This window comes from Cupressus sempervirens, chromosome 6, assembly GCF_028749045.1.
Source record: "Cupressus sempervirens isolate cs-2001-9-10 chromosome 6, ASM2874904v1, whole genome shotgun sequence".
NCBI lineage: Eukaryota > Viridiplantae > Streptophyta > Pinopsida > Cupressales > Cupressaceae > Cupressus > Cupressus sempervirens.
In genome coordinates, this window is record NC_143123.1 from 126,667,939 (window position 1) to 126,694,335 (window position 26,397).

Genomic DNA, 26,397 nt, shown 5'->3' on the forward strand with positions numbered 1-26,397 from the left:
TTTGCAGTATTTACCAAGCTTCACATGGTTAACACTAGAAAACCATTCTGGAAGCAGTGGTTATCGAGCTGGGTCGACCAGCGAAGGATTTTATTGTTTTGATAATAAGTTCAATTATTTCATGCAATAAGTGTAGCCGACTGATGTAATAATTTTTTCAATTGTTGTAACTTATATTTGAGCCAACTTGATAATCTGAAAGGTATATATATAGATGTTCAAGTTGTGAATTTGAGAGTGAGTGTGAATATATGAATGAAGATGGAATAAGCGAATATTAAGTGAATTCTGATGAAGGATTAGATATCCTGGAGGAGCTGTAAAGTTGTATTCAATTAGTAAGGATCCAGTAAAGTAGAATAGAGATCTATAATCAACAAAAGATAAGTTGCATATCATTCAGGTCACTTCATTATTGCTTTCTAATCATTGTAACAGTGAATCCATAATCTCTTTATAGAGTTGGTTTAACAACCATTTTGTAAATCCTCTAACAAGGTGACAGTTCAGTTGAATTGTTCTAAAGACCTCTAACCAGGCCACTTCTAATAGGGTGATTAAATCCTCTAACAAAGTCACACCTAACAGTGTGTATTGTAACCTTTAACAGGGTTGGCTCCTAATAGGGCTCACTTTAGAAGAGTGAAAATTGGTGACTAGTTACTTGGTGGTTTTTCTCATATTGGGTTTCCACGTTAAAACTGGTGTCTCTTGTGTTCATTTATTTAACCTTTTCTTGCACATTAATAACTATGAATGCTAGATGATTAGTAACAAGTTAACCTACCGAGTTATAGTATTCCTGCACTATTTACCAAGTATCAGCAGTAAGTAAGCATTATAGACATCTAAGGGATTTTTTTTGAATTGTTTTTGTGGTAACTGATTCACCCCTCCCCTCTTAGTTACTTCATCTATATTTGAAACAATTGGTATCAGAGCTTTTGGTGCTTATAGGATAATATTTCAAGGATCTCAGCCAAAGATCATGATGTCTTATAAGAGAGAAATTCCAAGACTTAACAGGGAAAACTTCTCAGCATGGCAAGGATTGATGAGACTTCATCTAGCTTCTATTGGAGATTCAGGACTAAAATACTTTGATGAAAAATATGCAGAACCAGCAAGTACACTATTTGTCAATGATATTGTTGAAAAGAAGACCTACAACATTATGATGATAGATATAGCATCTGCTTTGAGTTATGAAGAATTTGATGACATCAAGGACTGCAAATCTGCCTTTGAAATGTGGGAAAAGCTAAAAGAAATCTATGGAGGAGATGTTAATGTAAGAAGAGCCAAAGCAGAAAGTCTAAGAGGACAATTTGATCAGATGAGGATGAGAGAGGATGAAAACATTGCAAAATATGTTGAAAGAGTCAAAGCATGTGTCAGTCAATCAAAGCATCTGGAGGAGATATCAAGGAGGAGATAGTTATAAGTAAAGTTCTTAGAACTCTACTTCTCATTTATGCAATCAAAGTTTTTGCAATTCAAGAAAGAAGATGTGAAGCAAATCATAAGATAAATCTAGAGGCCATAGTTGGAAGATTAACTACATTTGAACTAGACAACTTTGACAACTATGTTCCAGCTTCCAAGAACATTGAATCAACATTTGAAGCCAAGCTTTCACTCGAGGAGAAAAGAAAAAAGAAAAAGGAATCTCAGTCAGGAAGTGAAGATGAATCAGACCAAAGTTCAGACAATGATCTTGAGGTGATTGAAGCTCTACTAGCAAGAAAATATTCTAGAGACAAAGGAAAATATAAAGGTAAAGTTCCTCTAATCTATTTTCCATGTGAATAAGTTGGTCATATTGCTGCTAGGTGCCCAAACAAGTAGAACAAATATGAGAAGAAAGGTTACAAGTACACTGGCAAGAAAGACTTCAAATCATTCAAGGATAAAGGTAAGAAAACATGTTTTATGGCTAAAGATTCTAATGATTCTAATGATGAAGAAGAAGATGAAATCGTCTACATTGCTGTGAAAGATGAGTCTAATAATGATGAGAAAATGGCACTCATTTCTCATATGAGCAAAAATGATACATGGATCATAGATAGTGGTTGTTCTCATCACATGACTGGTGATAAAATTAAGTTTGAATATTTTGAAGACTATGATGGTGGTAGTGTAAGATCTGGTAACAATGAACCTTGTTGTATAAAAGGAAGAGGAAGAATCTCTCTAACCAAAGAACTTATATGTGATAATGCCTATTGGGTAGAAGGACTAAAGCATAATTTGTTGAGTGTGGCACAACTACTCAATAATGGATACAAAGTAGAATTCATGCATGAAAAAGCAAGACTACTGGATGGCAAAGGAAAATTGATTGGATCAGGCACTCAAAAAAAAGGTAACTTATTTTGTCTTGAACTTTGTAAATGTTCATGTTTTATTGCTCAAGTTGAAGAAAGTTGGTTATGGCATAAAAGGTTGTGTCATGTCAATTTTGATAATTTGGTGAAGATAAGCAAATTCAAGAAAGTAAGAGGCATTCCTAACATAAAGAAACCTGAGGTCGGTCTATGCAAGAATTGTCAGATTGGTAAAATGGGAAAGACTAGTTTTAAAAGTAAAAACTATCAGTCTGAAGATATATTAGAAATTATGCATACTGATTTATGTGGACCTATTGGAATTGAAAGCTATACTGGAGAAAAGTTCTTCATTCTTTTTGTTGATGATTACTCAAGAATGATGACTGTCATGTATCTAAGGAACAAATTAGAAGCATTTGAGAAATTCAAATGGTATTTGGCCATAGTAGAAAAGGAAACAGGGAAAAGATTGAAATGCTTGAGATCAGATAGAGGTGGAGAATTCATTTCACATGAGTTCAATAACTTTTGCATTGAAAGAGGAATCAAAAGATAGGTATCAACCTCGGGAACTCTTGAGCAAAATGGAATAGCTGAAAGGAGGAACATATCTATCATGGATTGTGCAAGAACCTTAATGATTAAAAAGATAATTGCTACCAAATACTGGAAGGAAGCTATCAGCACTACAGTTCATACCTTGAACTGAGTACAACTAAAAAAAATTCATTCAAAACTCCCTATTAGCTATGGTATGGATATAAACCTAATGTAAGTTATCTAAAAGTATTTGGAAGTAAATGTTATGTTTTGAAAGAATCTAGAAAAGGCAAATTTGATGTGAAAAGTGATGAAGGAATATTTTTGGGATACTCTTGCAAAAGTAAAGCATATAGATGTTTGAACTTGTCTACTTACAAAGTCATAAAAAGTGCACATGTGAAAGTTGATGAGTTTACAGAAAGGATTGAAGAAGAAATCAAAAGGGAACCAGAAGATTATAGAAGGTTTGTTTTCATTGAACCTAATACAAAACCAGTCAATCAAGAATCTTCTACTCTCGAGTCATCAGTAACCGAGTTACAGGAAGTTCAAATCAAGCTACAACAACATGAGTTACATTTAGATGCTACCAAGCAAGTGTCTACTGAGTCAGAAGGACCCGACCCAATATCTATCGAGCCAGAACAACCAGAACTTGAAGTTGAAGTGCAAGAGAATAATAATGAAATTCATTCAAAAGGCAAGGAACCTATATTAGCAAAATATGTCAGGAGACATCATTTAGTAGATCAGATCATTGGAGACAAATCTAAAGGAACCATGACAAGAAGTAAGTTTAAAGGTACTTGTTTAATTGCTGATTTTGAACCTAGAAATATCAAAGATGAATTGGGAAATGATAGATGGATTGAAGCTATGAATGAAGAAATAGAGCAAATAGAGAAAAACAAGACATGGACTCTTCTACCCAGGCCTAAAGATAAAAATGTGATTGGAACTAAGTGGATATTCAGAAATAAGTTGACTGAAGATGGTAAGGTATCAAGAAACAAAGCTAGACTAGTATGCAAAGGATATGCTTAAGAAGAAGGAATAGACTATGGAGAAACTTTTGCTCCTATTGCAAGATTGGAAGGATTCAGAACCTTACTTGCATATGCTGCTCACAAAGGATTTAAAGTTTATCGGATGGATGTCAAGTCAACATTTCTCAATGGTATCCTAGATGAAGAAGTTTACATTGAACTACCTAAAGGTTTTGTTGATCCAAATAAGAAGAACATGGTCTGCAAATTACATAAGGCATTGTATGGTCTGAAACAAGCCCCTAGAGCATGGTATGAAAGATTGCATAACTATCTTATTCAGATTGATTTTCAAAGAACTAATGATAACAGTAGCTTGTATATAACGGAAGGACCAGATAATAAGATTGTCTTGGAAAAAATATTTGTAGATGATACTGTTTTCATAGGGAATGATAATTTTTGCAAAGAATTTTTGGAGCAAATGAACACGAAATTTGAAATGTCTATGTTTGGTGAAATCAAATTCTTTGTTGGTCTTCAAATTCAATAGAATAAAAATGGTATCTACATCACTCAATGAAAATACATCAAGGAGATATTGAAAAAATTTGGTATGGAAGATTGTAAACTAGTTGGGACTCCTATGTGTACTGGATTAAAACTTACCAAGGAAGATGAATCAAAAGAAGTAGATTAAACATTGTATAGATCTATGATTGGAAAGTTGCAATATCTGGTTCATACTAGGCTAGATATTGCCCTTGCAGTTGGTATTGTAGCAAGATTTTCAGCAAAATCAAGACAAAATCACACGATGGCAATCAAAAGAATAATGAGATATTTGAAAGGAACTAAAGATTATGGTTTATGGTACAAATTTGGAGGTAATCTAGATTTGAAAGTGTTTATTGATGCTGATTGGGCAGGAAACCTTGATGATAGGAAAAGTACAAGTGGAGGAGCATTCTTTCTTGGAAAGAGGTTGGTTTCTTGGACAAGCAAAAAGCAGAATTGTACATCCCAATCTACAGCAGAGGTAGAGTATGTTGCTGCAGTAGTAAACTATTCTAATATTGTTTGGTTTAAATAGTTTTTGGAAGGCATGAAGGTGGAAATCAAAGAACCAGTTGTTATGTTTTGTGATAATACAAGTGCAATCAACATATCTAAGAATCCAGTGATGCATTCCAAAACTAAGCACATTGCAATAAAATATCACTTTGTCAGAGAATTGGTGCAAGATAAGGAGATTAGATTGGAATATGTCCATATAAAGGAACAAATTGTTGACATATTCACAAAGCCATTACCTAAGGATACATTCTTGTATCTAAGAGGTAAGTTAGGGGTCACCTATCTGAAGTTCACTAAAATTAAGTTTTAGTGATGCATCGACGCATACCAAGTTGAAGACCTATCAGTTGATGTAGCATAATTAGAAAATATTGCATATGAATCAGTACTAAAGGTACATTAAAATTCATTTGAGTTGTGTTGTCTTTGGCATGTGTTGTCAAAGAGGGAGAGTTTTATTGTCACATCTTTCTAAAATTTGTTTGAGAGGAAGAGTTTGCTATGTAATTCCTTCACAGAGGGAGATTACTGAAAGAGGGAGAGTTTGCTATCTAATAGAGAAAGTTGTTCTGATAGAAAAAGACTTGTTAGACTTGTTTTCAAATTTCATTCTGCTATGACATGTTGTGTTGCCATCAATGCCAAAGAGGGAGATTGTTGGATACAATTGTTAATTGTGTATTGTCTTTGATGTTACACAAATGTCATATTAGTCATCAGACAGAGTCTATCGAGCTCAAATGATCATCAAAGCAATTTACAGTGTCTACCGAAGTCTACCGAGCTCACTCGGGCATCAAAGGATTTTGTAGCAAAAAGTTAGTTTTAACCAAGCTCCCAAGGTTAACAAAGAAAAGTCAATGTCTACCGAGTTCACTTAGGCATCAAAGGATTTTGTAGCAGAAAGTTAGTGTTAACCAAGCTCCCAAGGTTAACAAAGAAAAGTCAATGTCTACTGAGCTCACTTGGGCATCAAAGGATTTTGTAGCAAAAAGTTAGTGTTAACCAAGCTCCCAAGGTTAACAAAGAAAATTCAATGTTTACTGAGCTCACTCAGGCATCAAAGGATTTTGTAGCAGAAAGTTAGTGTTAACCAAGCTCCTAAGGTTAACATAGAATAGTCAATGTCTACTGAGCTCACTCGGTCATCAAAGATAATGTGGCAGAGAGTTAGCTTCTACCGAGCTCACAAGATCAGCAAAGGAAGGTCAGTATTAACTGAGTTCACTCGGTCTCCAAAGAATTTTTGTAGGGTTTGTAGTATTTACCAAGCTTCACTTGGTTAACACTAGAAAACCATTCTGGAAGCAGTGGTTACCGAGCTGTATCGGCCAACGAAGGATTTTATTATTTTGATAATAAGTTCAATTGTTTCGTGTAATAAGTGTAGCTGACTGATGATGCAAGAGCATCCAGAGGTATAAGGGCAATCCTGTGTCACCCAAAAAATGCACTTAGACTTAGTTTTTGTTTCATGTGTTTTCATTTTTGGACACCCATTTGGGTCAAATAAAGGTTCCAACTCTCACAGTTCCACTATCAGTGTGCTAGTAAATCTCAAAAAAATAGGAGTATGTAATTGGGCCATCATTTTGGTAAACTAGAAGGTGTGAATTGGCTAGATGAATGTAATTGTGATTTAGAGCATTCCAAAAAAAAATTAGGTCAAAAGGCCCCACGGTTTGAAATTTATTACAATTTTTTGAGTTTTGGAGACCTCCTAAGAATGCTTCAAAGTCAGGTTAGGGGCATTAAATGACCTTGAAAATGGCCAAAAAATGGGGATGAGCAAAGCTGGTCCATAGGGCTATAGAGCGCTTTGAGAGCTTTCTGGAAATGTAAACGATTCGTCAATCAGAGCTACGGTTCAAAAGTTATGCCTCCTAGAAGTTCAGTTACCGTTTCTGGATTCTTCTAGATTTGTGCCGACTTCTAACGTAGCTTCTGGAGCCTTCTATTTGGTCGATGGATGCCTATCAGAACTTTCTAGAATTTATTCCTAGTACTTAGCCCTCCGGGGTCTATTTAAGGAGATTCTTGGCATTGTAGAAGGCAGTTCGGAGTGGAGTTTCAGAGGAGGTACTAAAAGGATAAATTATCTCCACATTTATGCTACTGTAAGCCCTTAGGGCATGTTTTGAAGTTTATTTTATCTATATTGAATGTACTAGCTTATTTTTCAATTAATACCATTTTCCTTTTTCTGTTGTGTCCATTCTGTTCTTGGGTTGTGTCCCCATCAAGTGGTATCAGAGCCGATTTTCCTATGTGTGTAGACAGAGTGCCGACTGTGAGGGAGTTTGCACCAGGACTGTGTGGTTGTGGGTTCAAGTTAGAAGATGCCTCCATGAAGAGAGCGTGGCGGAAGGGCCAGAGCTATTAATCCTGAGGAGGTTAGAGCCCTCTAAAGGCAAGTACAGGCATTGCAAGAGGAGCTCCGTAGAGGAGCAAATGTTGCCGTAGGTGACGACAGTGAGGATGACAATGAAGAAGAAGAAATGGGACCAGAAGGGGAATTTGATGAGGAAGTTCTAAATCATGTAGAGTAAAGGCTTTTTAGGGCCATTACTGAGTTTGGGAAAAGACCCACAATTGAAGTGGGTGTATTTTCAAGAAATTTGAAACCAGATGAGTTGATCGATTGGATCAATGAACTGGAAGAATACTTTGAGTATGAGGATATCAGGGACCCAGATAGGGTTAAATTTGCAAAGGCCAAACTGAAAGGCAATGCCAAATCTGGTGGCAAGAGGTTCAATTGGAAAGAAATAGAAGAGGAAAGGATAAGATCACAAGATGGGATCACATGGTGGACAAATTGAAGAAGCAGTTCATTCTTGTGGACTACGAGCTTGATTTGTTCAAGAAGATGCATGGGTTAAAGCAAGCAGGAAGATCAGTCCAAGAATATACAGAGGAATTTTATCGACTCTTGATTAGAGCAGCGCATGCAGAAGCAAATAAGGATAAGGTTGCTCGTTATATCAGTGGGTTGCGACCTAGCATCTAGGAGGAATTAAGTCTAGTAAGAATAACCAGCGTTGAAGAGGCATACCAGTTTTTCCTACGAGTTGAAGAGAAGCTTAATAAAACTTTTGAAGGAAGACAAAGAGAGCGCGGTCAAGGAGGAAGGGGAAGCGGTAGATCATCTGGAAGCCACAATGAAACCCAAAAGAAAAATGAAGATGTGGGTACTAGCAGGAACCAAAGGAATGAGGGTTTCAACTGCTTCCCTGATCAAGACTTTGGAAATCAAACAGGAAGAGGTAGAGGACGTGGACTTGGAAGAGGAGGCTTTCATGGTACCTATTTCCATTGCAATGAAGAAGGTCATCGTGCCTTTGAATGCCCTCAACGACAAGGAAGGACAGATAAGAGAGCTAAGGGCCAAGCTAGGGTTGCTCATGTGGATGAAGATGCACAATCATCACATTTAGAGAATGCAGAAAGAGGAGAGACCTTGGTAAATGAAAGAGTCCTACTAAGTGGTGAGATTGAACCAGGACAACGGAGGAGTTTGTTCCGTACCAGATGCAAGTGTGAGGATAAATGTTGTGACGTGATCATTGATGGTGGTAGCACTGATAACTTGGTATCAAAAGAGATGGTCTCTAAGCTGAAACTCAAGAGGGAGAAACATCCCCAGCCCTATCAGATTGCTTGGGTAAAAGATGATCATAAGGTCCTGGTAAGTGAACAATGTTTAGTGAAATTCAAAATTGGGAGTTACCATGATGAAGTTCTCTGTGATGTTATTTCGATGGATTTTTGCCATCTATTGTTGGGTAGACCATGGCAGTTTGATAAACATGCAGTACATGATGGACATGCAAACACATACTCTCTGACAAAGGATGGAGTTCGCCACAAATTGAAGCCCATGAAAAAGGAAGGTGAAAAGGTATGTAGCAGTGCTAAGATTTGTCTTGTTGATGAAAGGAAGTTTTTAGATGGCATGAAACATCAACATATGTGCTATGCTTTGATTCCTAGGAAAGATAAAGAAGGTAGTAGTGAAATACCACTTGAAGTTTCAAATTTACTAGGGGAGTTTGGAGATATTAACTCTGATAATGTTCCAGATGGATTGCCATGAGTAAGGAAAATCAGTCATCAGATAGATCTGATTCTAGGAGCTAGTTTGCCTAACAAGGTTGCTCACAGGGTGACTCCTACTTAAACAGAGGAGCTAAATAGACAGGTTCAGGAGCTATTGAGAAAGGGATTGATTTGAGAGAGCCTAAGTCCATGTGCAGTACCTGCAATACTCACACCAAAGAAGGATGGAAAGTGGAGGATGTGTACAGATTCTTGAGCTATAAATAGGATAACCATCAAGTACCGATTTCCTTTGCCAAGGATGGATGATCTTATGGACTGCTTGAGTGGAGCTCAGTACTTCACAAAGATAGATCTCAAGAGTGGCTATCATCAGATATGGATTCAAGAAGGAGATGAGTGGAAAATAGCCTTCAAGACCAAGGAGGGTCTTTATGAGTGGTTAGTCATGCCCTTTGGATTGACGAACGCCCCAAGCACCTTCATGCGGCTCATGAATGAGATACTTAAGAAGTTCTTGGGAAAATTTGTTATTGTCTATTTGTCTATTTGGATGATATTGTAATTTTCAGCAAGACATTGGAAGAACATTTACTACATATTCGTAGTGTCCTTGAAAGGCTAAGGGAAGAGAAACTATTAATTAATCTAAAGAAGTGTATCTTTGCAAAAAGGGAGTTAGTCTATTTGGGGTTTTTTATATCATCCAAAGGTCTCAAAATGGATCCAGAGAAGGTAAAAGCCATCTTGGAATGGCCTACTCCAAGGTCTGCTTCTGAGGTAAGATCATTTCATGGTCTGGTTAGTTTTTACAGGAAGTTTATTAAGAATTTCAGTGGCATATGTGCACCCCTAGCTGATACAATAAGAGGGGATAGAAAAGAGTTCAAATGGACTACAACAGCTATGAGAAGTTTTGAATTGCTGAAGAAGAAGGTAACAAAAAAATTTGTGTTGGCACTTCTAGATTTTAGAAAGGTTTTCTAGGTGGATTGTGATGCCAGTGGCAGCACTATTGGGGCTGTATTAAGCCAAGAAGGTAAGCCTATTGCATATTTTAGTGAAAAATTGAATGATACAAAGAAGAAGTATTCTGTTTATGATCAAGAGTTCTATGCAATAGTTTAGGCCTTAAAAAAATGGAGGCATTGTTTATTGCCAAAGGAATTTGTTTTGTATACTGATCATCAAGCATTACAGTATCTAAATAGCCAAGGTAAATTGAATCAGAGGCATATGAAGTGGGTAGAGTTCTTGCATAGTTATACATTTGTGTTGAAGCATAGAAGTGGAAAATCTAACAGGGTTGCTAATGCACTAAGTAGGAGACAGTTGTTGCTTATAGTAATGCAGGTTGAAGTAGTTGGGTTTGATGAACTCAAGAATTTGTACCCTGAGGATCCTAATTTTGCTGAAGCATGGAAAGCTTGTAAAGAACCTGTTGCTGTAGATAGAACCAAGTGGTTAGACTATTTGATTCAAGATGGCATGTTGTTCAAAGGTAGTCAATTGTGCATTCCAAGGAGTTCCATGAGGGAAAATCTGATTAAGGAGAAACATAGTGGAGGGATGGCAAGACATTTTGGTCGAGATAAGACCATTTCCATTCTTAGAGAACATTATTTTTGGCCTCAAATTTCACAGGATGTGAAGAAGTTTGTACAGAGTTGCCAGGTTTGTCAAGTTGCCAAGGGGTTTAGTCACAATACTAGCCTATATCAGCCATTGCCTATTCCACCAAGGCCATGGGAGGACATAAGTATGGATTTTTTTCTTGGATTGCTAAGGACACAAAGGGGTAATGAATCAGTATTCGTGGTTGTTGATAGGTTCTCCAAAATGGCACATTTCATTCCATGCCACAAAACTCATGATGCTGTCCATATTGCAGACTTGTTTTTCAAAGAGGTGGTAAGACTACATGGTCTTCCAAGGAGCATAGTTTCTGATAGAGATACTAAATTTGTGGGGTATTTCTGGAGGACATTGTGGAAAAAGTTAAGAACTGACTTGAAATTTAGTTCCACGCATCACCCACAAATTGATGGGCAAACAGAAGTGGTAAATAGAAGTCTGGGCAATTTGCTGAGATGTTTAGTTGGGGATAAGCCCAAGGGATGGGATTTGATTCTACCACATGCAGAGTTTGCTTACAATAAATCTATAAATAGGAGTACTGGAAAATCACCATTCCAAATTGTATATGGGAATAGCCTGAGGACTGCACCAGAATTGAGGAAGATAGAGCTAGGGGAGAGGACAAGTACTGAAGCGGAAGAGTTTTCTGATCATATCAAGCATCTACATGAGGAGGTTCAGGCACACATTACCAAGATGAATCAAGAGTATAAAGCTAGGGTTGATCAAAGGAGAAGACATAAGGAATTCCAAGTAGGGGATCTAGTCATGGTGCACTTACGAAAAGAAAGATTTCCAGCCGGTACTTACAACAAGCTGAAAATGAAGAAATTTGGCCCCTGCAAAGTTTTGAAGAAACATGACTCAGGAAATGCATATGAGGTGGAGCTACCAGATGGTATTCACATTTCTCCCATTTTCAACATTGCAAATTTAACAGAGTATCATGATGATGGTGCAGATGAGGAGCTGGTGTTAGAGCCATGTCCGATTGCTGCTTCTAAGAAGGAGATAGAAGACATTCTAGATCATCGTGTGGGTAGGAGTACTAGAAATAGGCAGTATGAAGAGTATTTGGTCAAATGGAAAGGACGACTGATCGAGGAATCAACTTGGATTTTAACAGCTGAGGTTTCCCATTTGAGATTTCCTCTACCATTCATAAAGTGACAGGGTCACTTTTCAATCTACCCTGGGTGTCTGATGCAGGAGCATCCAGAGGTATAAGGGCAATCCTGTGTCACCCAAAAAATGTACTTAGAATTAGTTTCTATTTCATGCGTTTTCATTTTTGGACACCCATTTGGGTCAAATAAAGGTTCCAACTCTCACAGTTCCACTATCAATGTGCTAGTAAATCTCAAAAAAATAGGAGTATGTAATTGGGCCATCATTTTGGTAAACTAGGTGTGAATTGGCCAGATGAATGTAATTGTGATTTAGAGCATTCCAGAAAAATAATTAGGTCAAAAGGCCCCATGGTTTGAAAGTTATTACAATTTTTTGAGTTTTGGAGACCTCCTAAGAATGCTTCAAAGTCAGGTTAGGGGCATTAAATGACCTCAAAAAGGGCCAAAAAATGGGGGACAAGTGAAGCTGGTCCATAGGGCTATAGAGCGCTTTGAGAGCTTTCTGGAAATGTAAACGGTTCATCAATCGGAGCTACAGTTCAAAAGTTATGCCTCCCAGAAGTTCGATTACCATTTCTGGATTCTTCTAGATTTTCGTTGACTTCTAACGTAGCTTCTGGAGCCTTCTATTTGGTCGGTGGATGCCTACTAGCACTTTCTAGAATGTATTCATAGTCCTTAACCCTCTGGGGTCTATTTAAGGAGATTCTTGGCATTGTAGAAGGCAGTTCGGAGTGGAGTTTGAGATGAGGTACTGAAAGGAGAAATTATCTCCACATTTATGCTATTGTAAGCCCTTAGGGCATGTTTTGAAGTTTATTTTCTCTGTACTAAATGTACTAGCTTATTTTTCAGTTAATACCATTTCCCTTTTTCTGTTGTGTCTATTCTATTCTTGGGTTGTGTCCCCATCAACTAATGTAATAATTTTTTCAGTTGTTGTAACTTATATTTGAGCCGAATTGATAATCTGAAAGGTATATATATAGATGTTCAAGTTGTGAAGTTGAGAGTGAGTGTGAATATATGAATGAAGATGGAATAAGAGAATATTGAGTTAATTTTGATGAAGGATTAGATATCCTAGAGGAGTTGCAAAGTTGTATTCGATTAGTAAGGATCCAGTAAAGTAGAATAGAGATCTATAATTAACAAAAGATAAGTTGCATATCATTTAGGTCACTTCATTGTTGCTTTCTAATCATTGTAACATTGAATCCAGAATCTCTTTATAGAGTTAGTTTAACAACCATTTTGTAAATCCTCTAACAAGGTGACAGTTCAGTTGAATTGTTCTAAAGACCTCTAACCAGGCCACGCCTAACAGGGTGATTAAATCATCTAATAAGGTCACACCTAACAGTGTGTATTGTAACCTTTAACAGGGTTGGCTCCTAACAGGGCTCACTTTAGAAGAGTAAAAATTGGTGATCACTAGTTACTTGGTGGTTTTTCCCATATTGGGTTTCCACATTAAAATTGATGTCTCTTGTGTTCATTTATTTAACCTTTGCTTGCACATTAATAACTATGAATGCTAGATGATTAGTAACAAGTTAACCTGCCAAGTTACAATATTCTCACACTATTTACCAAGTATCAGTAGTAAGCAAGCATTATAGACATCTAAGGGATTTTTTTTGAATTGTTTTTGTGGTAACTAATTCACCCCTCCCCTCTCAGTTACTTCATCTATATTTCCAACACTTAGGGTTTATGATTCGATTCAAATTGATTCAATGTATATGTTCATCATCTTAATCATCTTCTAGAAACTTCTCTAGAATCCATATGTTAGGTCTTTAACTAATCTCAAATTTGTGATCCAACTCATTGATCTTATCTTCAACACATTTTACATCTCTCAAGAAATCAACTGAGTCAGCTTGATATTTTGATTCCTTTGAATTCATGCACAATCTTTTACTATCACTTGAAAACCTCAAAATTCTAATACTTGGTTGCTTTAACTCTTTCTAGATCAACATCAACTTACTTTCTTAGTTGATGCTAATGCTCGATCAACACTAGATTTTCTTAGCACATACTGTAGCTTAGTTGACACTAGCATTAGTTGACATTCCTTAGAGTTTAATTTTTACTTAGCTTGGCTTAGCTTTGTTGACATAAATATTTACTCTACTATATCAATGTCTATCTAATCAAATTTCCATTGTAATTTCCTTTACATAACTTCAACCTTTCCTCTAGGTTCTATAGTTATGAGTGTTTTTCTAAAAGCATCTTCATCAATCAAATAGATATGATGTTTAGATTAGGTAGCAACATGTCTCATCCATAGATTTGACATCAATGACAAAAAAAATTGTTCCAATTGTAAGTTTCCAACAATCTCCCTCTTTTGGCATTAATGAAAACATCTCAAATATCATCTCAAAATATTAGCATACAATCCAAAAGATTTCACTTATTATCCTTGTTTAATTTTAATTCTCATCCATACAATCTCCATCTATTAGTTTGTATCCTTTCATAATTCTTTCTCTGAAGTGTATCTTTCTTTCTATTGATAGTAATTTCTCTCTCCTGTCTATAAATTTCTCCTTTTTCTCAATCTCTTAATCTCTCCCTCTTTGACAATAATGCCAAAGATGTGTAGCTATTTTAGCTTCAAACTCTTTATACATATGAATAATTTAGATTTTGATTGTCTAGCATATACTTTTCATTTGTCTATGACTGATCTATTTATGTTTTTTTGAAGTATTATACCTTAGGCATGTCCCAAAGTAGAGTTGTGTTGCACCACTATGTAGAATATTTTGATTTTCACATTTGATGCAATACACCATGGATTCTTAATTAGTCTTAGATAGGGGAATCACCCCTAGTTTTCCTCTAAGGTATTCATAAGCATCTTTTGGTAATGGTTTTGTGAATGTGTCATTAGTTTGTTCCTTTATATTCACATATTATAACTTCACTTCTTTGTCTTGAACTAATTCTCTCAAGTAGTGATACTTGGTAACAATATGCTTTGTCTTAGTGTGCATTATTGGATTCTTTGAAATGTTAATAGCACTTATGTTATCACAATAGACAACCACTAGATTTTTAATCTCTTCTTTCATACCTTTCAGTAACTATTTGATCCACATTATGTTTGAAAAATTTATTATAGTTGCCACATACTTGGCTTCAACTATTGATTGGAAAATACAATTCTGCTTCTTGCTTGTCCATGACACCAATCTCTTTCCAAGATAGAATGCACCTCCACTAGTTCTTTTTCTGTCATCAATATTCTCTGCCCAATCTAATTCAGTAAAAAATTTTAGTTCAAATATATCACTTCTCTTGTAGTATAATCCATAGTCTTCAATACCTTTAAGAAATCTCAATATCCTCTTTACAACCATCATGTGATTCTCTTTAGGATTTGTTGAAAAACTAGCAACTATCCCAACTATCAAAGCAATATCTAGTATGCTGTAACAACATATTGTAATTTTCCTATCATGGATTCATATATGGTTTGGTTCACATCTATAGAATTGTCAGTCTTAGATAGCTTATATCATGTAGAAATAGGTGTAGTCACTGACCTTAAATCTTCCACACCCAAAGTCTTTAGTATGTCCTTGATGTATTTGGATTGTGGAATGAAAATATCAAATTTCATTTGACATACTTGTAATCCAACAAAGAATTTTATTTCACCAAACATAGACATTTCAAATTCCTTTTTCATTTCATAAACAAATGATTGACATAATGCTTCCCTTCCTCCAAATATAATATCATCAAAAAACATCTTAGATAACAATACTTCATTATTCTTTCCATTCTTTAAGGATATATTGTTGTTATCATTTGTTCTCTCAAAACCAATTTTCACTAAGTAGTTATGCAATCTTTCATACCATGCTCTTGGGGCTTGCTTCAATCCATAAAAAGCTTTGTTTAGTTTGTATACCATGTTCCTCTTGTTTAGATTTATAAATCCTTCAGGCTGCTCAATCTATACTTCTTTTTCAAGTATACCATTTAAAAATTGCAGATTTGACATGCATTTGATATACCTTGAAATTGTTGTAGGCTAATGGTGCAGAGCACCGTCACTATGAAGACACCTTGGAGGATAAGTGGATTGTTAATGATGCAGGAGCATCCAGAGGTATAAGGGCAATCCTGTGTCACCCAAAAAAAAAATGTACTTAGACTTAGTTTCTATTTCATGTGTTTTCATTTTTGGATACCCATTTGGGTCAAATAAAGGTTCCAACTCTCACAGTTCCACTATTAGTGTTCTAGGATAGAGTATTTTAACACCTTGGGATATGTGTAAATGCCAAAAAAATAGGAGTATGTAATTGAGCCATGATTTTGGTGAACTAGGAGGTGTAAATTGGCCAGATGAATGTAATTGTAATTTAGAGGATTCCAAAAAAAGAATCAGGTTAAAAGGCCCCACAGTTTGAAAGTTATTGCAATTTTTTAAGTTTTTGGAGACCTCCTAAGAATGCTTTAAAGTCAGGTTAGGGGCATTAAATGACCTCGAAAAGGGCCAAAAATGGGGGATGAGCAAAGCTGGTCCATAGGGCTATAGAGCACTTTGAGAGCTTTTCGAAAATGTAAACGGTTCGTCAATCGGAGCTATGGATCAAAAGTTATGCCTCCCGAAAGTTTGGTTACCATTTTTGGATTCTTCTAGATTTGCACCAACTTCTAACGCGGCTTCTGGAGCCTTCTACTTGATTGGTGGATGCCTACTAGCACTTTCTAGAATGTATTCCTAGTCCTTAACCCTCCGGGGTCTATTTAAGGACATTTCTGGCATTGTAAAAGGCAGTTCGGAGTGGAGTTTGAGAGGAGGTACTAAAAGGAGAAATTATCTCTAGATTTATGTTATTGTAAGCCCATAGGGCATGTTATGAAGTCTATTTTCTCTGTACTAAATGTACTAGCTTATTTTCACAGTTAATACAATTTCCCTTTTCCTATTGTGCCCATTCTGTGCTTGGGTTGTGTCTCCATCAGTTAAGTCTAATTAGTGGGTTTTTATTTTAATTATGTTTAGTTTTGTTGAGGTTAGTTGGTTAATCTCATAAGTTTATGTGTTTGTAATAAATGACTTGTCATAGTCCATTTTATTTTTAATAGACCTAATTGAGAAACAATGTAAAAAATGCTTCTAGGATCTAATTTGGCTTGTGTAAGGGGTTGATATAGCCCCCCTTAAGTTCATTGATGGTTTTATCTAGTCAAAGATGGGAAGAAGTATCAAATGGATCCTTTACTTGATCAACATGAAGAGAAACAAGTGGGGTCTAGTGTCATGATGTTGAGTGGGAAAGAAATCCTACAAATATTGAAACATGAAGGAGAGAAAGGATATGCAATTATCCTAAAACTAAAAGAAGAGGCAAAACCAGATTTCAAGAAGGACATTCCACAAGAAGCACAAGAGTTGCTTAAAAAATATGAAGAAGTTATAGGGGATGATAAACTAGACTCATTACCACCTACGAGGGATATTAATCACCAAATTTATCTCATATCAAGATCTAATATTCCCAATAAAGTTGCTTACAAAATGACTCCTAGTCAAGATGAAGAAATTGGTAAAAAAGTCCAAGAGATGATGGATAAGGGATTCATAAGGAAAAGTTTAAGTCTTTGTATTGTTCCAACAGTGTTGGTACCTAAGAAAGGAGGGAAATGGAGAATGTGTATAGACTCAAGATACATTAACAAGATTACAATAAGATACCATTTCCCAATGCCTAAAATGGAGGATCTATTGGACAACTTGGGAGGAGCTTGCTATTTCACCAAAATATATTTGAAATTAGGGTACCATAAAATTAGAATCAAACCCTAGGATGAGTGGAAGATGACATTTAGGATTAATGTAGGGCTCTATGAATGGTTGGTGATGCCCTTTGGGCTCACAAATGCACCTAGTACCTTCCAAAGGCTCATGAATGAAGTTATGGTTGAGTTCATTGGTAAGTTTTTCATTGTATATCTTGATGATATTTTAATATTTATCAAGTCCAAAGAAAAACACCTCAAGCATGTGGAGCTAGTCCTGAAGAAGTTGAAGGAGGCCAAGTTGAAAATCAATCTTGAAAAGTGTGAGTTTTGTAAAACTGAATAAGTTTACCATGGTTTTTTAATTTATCAAGGTTGTTTAAAGATGGACCCTAGTAAAGTTGATGTAATTTTGAATTGGCCAAATCCAAAAAGCATAGGAGATGTTAGAAGTTTTTATGGAATGACTTCTTTCTACAGGAAGTTTGTGAGGAATTTCAATCATGTGTGTGCACCCATTCTTAATACTATAAAGGGGGGAATGAAATGCAAGTTCAAGTGGATAGAAGAGGCTAATAAGGGGTTTTCATTGCTGAAAAATAAAATAGTAGAGCTACCTACACTTAGGCTATTTGATTTAAATAAATTGTTTACTTTTGAGTGTGATGCTAAGCACAGAGCTATTGGGGTAGTTTTGAATCAAGAAGGCCATCCAGTTGCTTTCTTTTTCAAAAAGTTGAATGATGCCAAAAAAAAGTATTCCACATATGATTTGGAACTATCTGCTATGGTACCATATCTAAAAAAGTGGAGACATTACTTGCTTCCAAAAGAGTTCATTGTGTTCATGGATAAACATGCACTTAGTTTCTTGAATGAATAGGATAAGTTGAATCAAAGACATCTTAAATGGCTTGAATACATGCAAGCCTATACCTTTACCATAAAAAATAAGAAAGGGGTCAGTGATAAGGTGGCTAATGCATTATGTAGGAGAGTTTTGGCATCCCAAGAAATCAAATTACAAAGTGTAGGCATGGAAGACATCAAGGGACTTTACTAAGAAGAAAAATATTTCAAAGAAATCTATAATACTTGTCACTAATATTTGCAAGGATTCAAAGTTGATCATATTGATTATATGTTTCAGGAAGGTTTATTATTCAAAGGACAATTTCTTTGCATACCTCACAATTCTAAGAGAGAGAACATCATTAGGGAGAAACATCAAGGCAGTTTGGGAGGTCATTTTGGGCTTGATAAGATATTAGAAAAAGTGACCAGATATTATTATCAGCCAAAGGTACAAGCTGAAATTAGAATGTTTTTTGAGCAATGTAGCATGTATCAAAGAGCTAAGGGAACAAGAAGTAATGCGTGACTATACCAACCACTACCCATTCCACAACAACCATGGGAATGTGTGAGTATGGATTTTGTGATGGGATTTCATAAGACTATAGGAGGCTATGATAGTATCTATGTAGTGGTGGATAGGTTCAACAAAATGTCTCATTTTATCCCTTGTAAGAACACAAATGATGCCCCCAATGTTGCAGGTCTAGTCTTCAAGGAATGATTAGAATTCATGGGTTACCAATCAACATTGTTAGTCATTGAGATAGAAATTTTGTTAAGTGGATAGTTAAGTATAACTATTTTAATTATGTTTAGTTGTTTTGAGATGAGTTAGTTAATCTCATAAGTTTATGTGTTTGTAATAAAGGACTTATCATAGTCCATTTTGTTTGTAATAGGCCTAATTGAGAAATTATGTAAAAAATTCTCTTAGGACCTTATTTGACTTGTGTAAGGGTTGATATAGCCTCCCTTAAGTTCATTGATGGTTTTATCTAGTTTATGTTGAGAGTCATTAGTATTCAAAACATGACAAACATGCTAATGTGCTGAGCCACATTCCCTAGGTTGACAACAACTTAGCATTTTGCAAGGATACTTAGCATTGTGAAAGGATAATAGGAGTTGGTTACATAGAAACACATGATAAGGCTTATATAATCCAAGTAATTCTTTTTTATGAGGTTGGTTGACGTTAATCAAAAAATCCATCATTGAAAGTATAGATAAATTGTTGTCACAACTAGTTTTTTGAGTTTTTGATGTGTTTTCATGCATTATATGGCTTGTGTATAGATGTTTTGAGACTTTGTGTTGTGATATTTAGTTATTTCTCTAAATTACCTTTCATTTTCACTTGGTTTCATGCTTTGAATCGATCTGGTTGAAAAGTTATAATCAAATTATTATAAACTAGTCTAGAATCTTGATTTTCATCATTGCCATGCAAATAGAGGGCTCTATTACCACTTGCCATGATTGAAAATGCTTGATACCTAGTAAGAAGTGGTAATGGATTTTTTAAATTGTATTATAGTATTTATTTTATTTGTACATATATTTCAAATGAAGTTATGGTGATGCCCTAGGCTGATCCTTGAGTTTGGATGAGCTTGTGGAGAGGGAAAATCAGTTTGGTTTGGAGTTTTGGTGTGAAGAAATAAACCATTAAGTATATGTTATGGAAATATATTTGAGTCCTCTTTCCAATGGTGTATGGGGTTTACATATATATTATGATTGGTGAAGCATTTGAAGCATAAACATAAAATTTGTCTTGAAAGCCTAGAAACCCTTAAAATGCAACTCAGTGTGGGGCCTGTATCTTTTCAACCATCTGTTGGAAATTTTTGATTTTGGAGTATGTTTGTTAAAACCTTATTTTTCTCATTATAAATGGTGTGATTGAGTATTTTATTTCTCATTAAAAAGTTACATCTATCTATGTATGGGTCTATCTAGAGACATAAAAGAGCTTGTTTTGAAGTGTCAACAAGATTCAAGAATGTTGTATGGAAAGAATAGATAATTAAAGAACACAAAGGGGAATTATGGGAGTAAAAATTCATGTTAGTGATCCAATAGCAAGGGTTGTGGGATTTCAAGGGAAGTAAGGCTATACCTAGGAGGCAAGCCTTGGGATTAGGCCTAGGAGGTCTAATAGATTGAAAACTATACTAAGAGCATTGGATGATCTCACTGGTGCTATAGATAGATTTATTGAACCCCATAAACCATTTGCATCAATCGAGTATGAAAAAAGAGTTCTAAATCCTTCAATTCTAGCTATAGGAGCAAAAGTTTCTCCATAATCAAATCCTTCTTCTTGTGCATAACCCTTGCATACCAATCTTTCTTTGTTTCTTGTTATTTCACTATTTTCATTGAGCTTGTTCCTAAAAATCCACTTTGTCCCAATAATTTTTTTGTCTTTAGGTCTTGGCACAATTGTCCAAGTATTTTTCTTCTCAATCTAGTAAATTTCTTCATTCATTGCTTGTATCCAATCTTCATTATCTAAAGCATTTTGTATTGTTTGGAGCTCAAACTCACATAATAAGCATGCATCTCCTTTGAGTTTTCTCCATGTCATAATAGCTAATTCAGCATATCCAATGATTTGATTTGGTTTATGATGTCTTCTCACATATTTTTCCAACATAGGTAGTTTTCTTCTTGATTCTTCTTTAGGTTCATTTGGAAAACCAATCTCATGCTCATTTCCTCTTCCTTGTTCTTGTTCGACTTCAGGTTCTAAATGCTCAACATTCATTATCTGATGGTCAACACTTCTTGTCTATGACTTGACATCTGCAGTCTATTTCTTGGCACACATTCTCTATTGCTCAACAATTTATATTGTACTTCATCATTTCCTGTTTAATGGGAACTTGCAGCTTGGATTGTTTATTCACATTGAGTGTTGGGAGCATGATCATCCACATAAATGAATGTACTGTAGTCTTCAAGTTCTTCATTACATGAAGTATCACATTACATGAAGTATCACCTTTTTCTACAAACTCATCAACTTTTACATTTGCACTTTCCACAACTTTGTTAGTGTTAGAATTTAAACACTTATAGGCTTTTCTTTTTGTAGAATAACCTAGGAATATTCCTTCATCACTTTTTGCATCAAGCTTTCCATTCCTATTATATTTTAGTATATAACATCTACTTCCAAAGATTTTGAAATTTTAACTTTAGGGGCATAACCATGCCATAGTTCAAAAGGTGTAGCATTTGTACCTTTCTTGACTTGAACTCTATTCAAGGTATAGACAAAAATACTAATCACTTCTCTCCAATATTTCTATGATACACTCTTCTCCATCATCAGTGTTCTTGCACAACCCATTATTGATCTATTTCTTCTTTCAACTATCCCATATTGAGGAGGTGCCCTTGGTGTAGGCATATGTCTTTTAATTCCTCTATCATTGTAGAATATATTGAACTCATGTGAGATGAATTCACCACCTTTGTTAGATCTCAAACACTTGAGACTCTTCCCTATTTCTTTTTCAACTCTATCCAAATACCACTTTAATAATTGAAAAGAATCAGATTTAACTTTAAGAAACATCATAATCATCATTATAGAGTAATCATCCACAAATAGAATGAAATATTGATCTCCACAATAACTTTTAACACCAATGGGTCCAAAAAGGTCAATTTGAACCAATTCCAAAATATCACTAGAAGTGAATGTTTTTCTCTTAAAAGTAGACTTGGTCATCTTTCCTAATTAACACTATTTACACATAACATTACCAAGCTTCTTTAGTTTTGGAAATCATCTTACCTTCTTCATGTTACTTATATTCACCAAATTCTCAAAATTCACACGTCATAATCTTTTGTGCCATAACCAAACATCTTCTTGTTGTGCAAACATACATGTCTCATTTTAGAGGTCTAAATAAAATAAGTTACCTCTTGTTTCCTCACTAGTTCCAATTAGTTTACCATCATGATCGTGTATCTTGGTCTTTTCATTGTGAAATTCAACTCTGTAACCTAATATGTTTAGTTGTGAAACATTCAAAAATTGTAGTTAAGTCCTTCAACCTAGTAAACATTGTCACATGTTATCTTGTTAGTCAATTGAATAATGTCTTTCCCTTTTATAACACATGGGATATCATTACCAAATTTAACACATCCACCTATTTATGGACCAATATCTTTGAATTTTTCTTTGCCACTAGTCATATGATTGGAACATCCACTATCAATTATCCAATTATCACTTTTGTTTCATATAAGAATTAATGTAATTTTCTCATCTTTATCAAAATCATCTTTCATAGAAATATATACCACTTCATCATCATTACTCTTAGATTCACTATTAGTCTCTTTTTTAGAAAGATAACATGATTTATTACCTTTTTTATCCTTGCTCCTCATGTACTATTTGTCATCTTTTCTTCCTTTGTACTTTATTTCTTTCCTCTCATCCTCACTTTCTTTGTCAAGACATCTAGCAGCAATATGGCCAATTTTGTTGTATAAAAAATAAATGATAGGTAATTTACCTTTGTATTTACCTCTTCCTCTTCCAAACCTTTATGTAATGAGGGCTTCAAGTTCATCAATCTCATAATCAGAACTATCACTTTCAATCTTTGCATGTTTTCCTTTCTTCTTGCTAAGAACTAGTTGTGATTTGAAAGAAGATTCAATGGTAGCAGGTGTGTAGTTATCAAAATTAGACATTTCAAAAGTAGTAAGTCTACCAATTACACCTTCTAAGGTCAAGTTTTTACCTGGTGTGCATCTTACTTCTTGAATTGTAGAGATTGTAATGGCATATCTAGGGAGTAGAGTCATCAATACCTTTCTTATCACTTTTTCATCTTCAATTGTTCCATTTGTTCCTTGAATGGCACTCAAAACCTCTTTTATTCTTGTGTAGTATTTGAATATGTTCTCACCTTCCATCATTCTCATGTCATGAAACTTATCTCCAAAAAATTTGGATTTGGCTCTCAAGACATTGCCATCACCTCCATATATGGCTTTCAATTTGTCCCACATTTTCTTTGCATTGTCAAAATCTTTTAGGTCATCAAACTTGGAATAGCTTAGGGTTGATGCAATCTCCAACATTGCTTGGTTTTTCTCTAACTTCTATTTTAGTTGTTCAACTTAGTCATAGGAGAAGTTACCTTTACATATTCTTTGTCTAGAAAACCAACAACAACATCACTAATGCTTGATATGTGCAACCTCATCAAGGTCTACGATGCAGGAAAGTTCTCCTTGTGTAGCTTTGGTACATCCCTCTTATTAGTCATGATCTTTAGCTTTAAGTACCTTCAAACTTCTCTCTGTAAGAACTAAGCTTTGATACCATTTGTTAGAAATGTTTAGAATAACTACAAAGGGGGGGGGGGGAGGGGGTGAATTAGTTACTCAAAGTCCATATGTACCACTTGAACAATTTATACATTAAACACTTCATTGTTATGCTTATACTTCTATTTTCTTGGTCACTACTATAAAACTATCATAAACTTTAACTTGCACTACATAATGAAAAGATCAACATATGTAAAACATTCATAAGGCACTCATCACAGTTTGACACTAGGATTTTACATGGAAACCAAATTTGGAAAAGATTGCTAGCAACATGTCACTCTTTTTCACTCTTTAAAAGTGAGCTTTGTTAGGAGCCATCCTTGTTAAGGGTTACAAGACACACTATTAAATGTGACTTGGTTAGAGGATTTAACCACCATGTTAAGAGTTGCCTTGTAAGAACACATTGATCATTCCATTAAAATGTCACTTAGTTAAAGGATTTACATAGATCGTTAAGTCTTGAAATGATAGTTAGGTCAACTTCTATTAAAAGAATTTAAATAATCTTTTTTTACAATGATAAGAAAGAAAATAGTAGGTTTGACTTGTGTGAGTACAACTCACTTTTGCAAGTTCAGATCTTCGTTTGGTCCTTATGTTGGTTTACTGATAAGACTTCCATTGTCTTCTCTGATCTTGATCTACTTGGCTACCCTTAAAGAAATTAGTCCACTTATCTCATAAAAACTTAAGCCTTCTCCTCTAATTTACTTATAAAAAAAACATCACATCTGTAAGCTTTCTCCTTTATCTTCACGTACACACTCACTCGTATGTTTCTGATCAAACTTGCTTTGTATGAATTCACATACAAACTCATAGAAACACTAGATAAGGTTGGACTTTAAACAACATTTAATTTTTTGTTCTTCATCACCTTAAATAGGAAATCTATGCTTTACCATTTTTTATATCTACCATAAATCTTAGGGTTTATGATCAGATTCGACTTGATTCAGTATATATGTTCATCATCTTAATCATCTTCTAGAAACTTCTTTAGAATCTATTTGTTAGGTCTTTACCTAATCTCCTTCTCAAATTTGTGATCCAACTCATTAATTTTAGCTTCAACATATTTTACATCTCCCAAGAAATCATTTAAGTCAGCTTGGTCTTTTGATTCCTTTGAATTCAATCTTTTATCATCACTCAACAACCTAAAATTAGGATACTTGATTGCTATGACTCTTTCTGGCTTGATATCAACTCACTTTGTCAATTGATGCTAATGCTCAGTCAACACTAGATTTGTTTGACACATACTATAGCTCAATTGACATTGGCATTACTTAGCATTTTTTAGAATTTAGATTTTACTCAGCTTGGCTTAGCTTTGTTGACATAAATAATTACTTTGTTATATCAAAGTCTATCTAATCAAATGTCCATTGTAATTTCCTTTTCATAACTTCAACCTTTCCTCTAGGTGCTATAGTTATGAGTGACTTTGTCAAATCCTCTTCATTAATCAAATAGAAATGAAATTTTATTAGGTAGCAACATGTCTTATTCATAGATTTGATATCAATAAAAAAACAAAATTTGTTACACTATTAAGTTTTCAACACATCTCTTTGCTATGCGTTGGCGGTTTGCACCCAATGAAGTTCATTTGTGATTACTAGTTGGTGATGCTCTCTACATTCATTAAATCTTGTTTACAATTACTAGTGTATATTCCCTTCTTTTTTTGAATTTTGGTTAATCAAGATTTTTCAAAGTACTCTTGATTCTATAGGTAGTCATCGAAACATGGCATATCCCATCTCAACTATATTGGTATCATATTATATATTGAGTTCTATCTTTGAGGCAAGATTTTTTGTGAATTTTATTTGGGCTTAGATTTTTTTGGGCAAGAAGTTTAGATTCACACATACATCATTGAGCTTTAGATTCACATCTTGTATTTCCTATGGAAATGAGTGAAGTAGATTTTGATCAATTATTCCAATTACATTTGTCTATCCATCATCATGCATGTATTTGATATATTGTGCATTTGTTTCTAGGTATTGAGAATGATTCTCAAAAGTGTTAGTTATTTGAGGATTTGTAAATTGACCATTTTTAATCCCATGAGGACACTTTCTACAAGAATGGTGGTTATTGTTCAATGGTCATGTATATTTTTATCAGTGGTCTTTTGGTATTCAATCTTCCTCAACTTTGTGTCACTATTCATGATAACCTATGGTGAAGATAGTATAACAAACCAATACTACATTTTTCATGTTTTTGAGTTTGAAGGCATTGTGTCGGGTTGAGAGCTAGAGGTTATTTCCTATTCATATCATGTGTGGTGCTCAATATGTTTTAAATTCTGCATCAAAACTAGAAATCAATTTGCATCTAGTTGTGAAAAATCTTTGAAGGAGGCTGATGATGACTGCTTGCAGAGCTTAGGAATATTATTTTCCTTTCTTGTCAAGAGATTCTTTCCATAAGAGGTGGTTCAAAATTAGGGAGTGTATCATTTATGTTGACTTACTAAAAATCATCTAGAAAAACTCATCTACATGTGAAAATTAGAGGTTAAAAAAAAAACATGAATAATGATACTTGAAGTAGAGTTGAAATTCTTGTGGCATATCTAGATAGTAGAATAATGTT

At 34.8% G+C, this 26,397-nt stretch overlaps 1 pseudogene; it reads left to right on the plus strand.

The window, feature by feature from the left end:
- LOC149551551 (septin and tuftelin-interacting protein 1 homolog 1-like) overlaps positions 1 to 26,397 on the plus strand; it is a 149,559-nt pseudogene that overhangs the window by 46,116 nt on the left and 77,046 nt on the right.